Source organism: Ursus maritimus, unplaced genomic scaffold (genome assembly GCF_017311325.1).
Source record: "Ursus maritimus isolate PB19 unplaced genomic scaffold, ASM1731132v1 scaffold_24, whole genome shotgun sequence".
Classification (NCBI taxonomy): Eukaryota; Metazoa; Chordata; class Mammalia; order Carnivora; family Ursidae; genus Ursus; species Ursus maritimus.
In genome coordinates, this window is record NW_024424897.1 from 29,616,824 (window position 1) to 29,618,885 (window position 2,062).

The window sequence follows — 2,062 nt, forward strand, 5'->3', positions numbered from 1 at the left end:
CAAGATGCAGTAGAGGGAGAGAAAAAGGAAAGGCATAAGAAATAGAAGCAGGTCTGCTTTCTGGGTAGTTTCTTTTTCTACACTTCTCCCCAACTACAAAAGAAGAACTTTTTTTTTTTTCTTGAGAAGACAGAAATACTGTTCATGTTCTCAGAGTTTAGAACAAAAAGGGAGGGCTTCAGAAGAATTTATATTGCTAATCTATGTGTATTTTTGTATGTGCGTGGATACGCATCGTATATACTCCATTTCGTAAGATAGAATAATGGAACAATTAAGTGGCATTAACATGATGAGGCAGGTTCAGTGTTAGGCAGTGGAGTTCAGAAAAGTAGAAGGGATTCTTCTACTAGGGAATTAGCAATCTAGAGAGGTACTTGCGCAGTTCATGATAATGAATGTGATCACCAGCATACGAAAGGAAAACATGTAGTATTTAGGAGTTTGTGGCCCCACTCACCAAGTCTAACTTCCTTTTTCTCCCTCCCCTCTGCCAATGTCTTCTATTTTGTGCAGCTCCTCAGAGCTCCTTCCTCTCTCTTAGATTGGATGCCGCCCAATCTGAACCGATTTTTGTTTAAACAAGCTCTTAAACGTTTTAATATGCCTCAGTTTATCTTTTAACAGCTCTGGTCAGAAGAGGAAACAAAAAGAGATCCTCCATAGCGCCCAGGGGCAAGGAGCAACCAGGGGCACCTACCTGTCGTGCCCCCGCCCCCAGCTTGTGGCTTTCCCTCCCCCTCTGGAGGTTTAAGGCCCTCTTGGATCCTGGATCTGCATCTTTTCCACAAGGCACTTTCAGATTTGACTGGAGCATTTCTTTCTCCGGACTGAGTCCAGACACAGGCTGGCGTCAGACTGGCTCTGATTTAGAGACTGGACCAGGGGCTGGGTCAGCCTAGGTTTGACCTAGAAACTAGAACAGACCAGAGGCAGGCCGGGTCCAGCTTGAGTGGGTCTGAGAAGACTGGGCCGGACTTAGAGAACGGAGCAGGTCTGAGCCGGCTTGTGTCTGTCCTAGAACCGGAAATGTACTGGGTCCCACTCAGAATCCAGACCGGGCTGGGGCGGAGTGGGTCCTGCTTGGAAAACGGACACAATGGGGGAGGGCCGGTTCCGCATAAAAACCGGAAGGCACGGGGGCGCTCCTGGTCCGCTTAGAAACCGGAGGGCAAGGGGGCGGGCCGGTTCCGCTTAGAAACCCGACCGCACCGGGGCGGACCGGTTCCGCTTAGAAAGCTGACCGGGCAGACAGACTGGGTCCCGCTTAAAAACCGGACCGGGCGAGGGCGGACTGGGTTCAGTATAGAACTTTGAGTCGGTTTGAGAAGACTGGGCCGGACTTAGAAAACCGAGGAGGCCTGAGGTGGCCTAGGTCCATCCTAGAAACTGGGAAGGTACTGGGCCCCCTTAGAAACTGGACCGCGCTGGGGCGGAACGGGTCGGCTTAGAAGCCGGGCCGGATGGGGGCGACCAGGTGCCCTTTAGAAGCCGGACCGGTCCGGGTGGACTGGGTCCAGCCTGGAAACCAGAATGGTCAGGGCAGGACGTGGGCCGGTGTGAGGCTCCGGTGAATGGATGTTCTGAGGCTGAACAAGCAGGCTAGCCTTACCAAAGGTATTCTGGAGTTCCTGTGGCCACAGTGGAGAACATTTTACATACATAAGCGTCTCCACGAAGGAGGTGCCCGCCAAGCACTCACCATTAAAGCGCAGAGGGAGAACGATTTTTCCTCCTCGGAACATTGCTGGTGGCCAGGATGAGACCCGCTGAGACACCCCACTCACTCCAGAGCCTGCAGATGGGATCCTGAGAAAACCGGCAGAAGCCCGTGGAAGGTAAGAATTATGACCGAAGTTAGCTCTCGCATTTCCATCTGTGTCTGTGGTGCCTGGTTGAGAGAAAAAGGCAACATTTCACGTTGTCCCTTCCTTTCTAAATTCAGATTGGCAGGCAAAAAACAAAAAACAGCAAAAAACGTTTGTAAGAATAAGGTCTTGGAATTGCAACAGGTGAGCGTACTTTTGGGTACTCCTTGGTGGTGGATCCCTTCCCTGCCAGG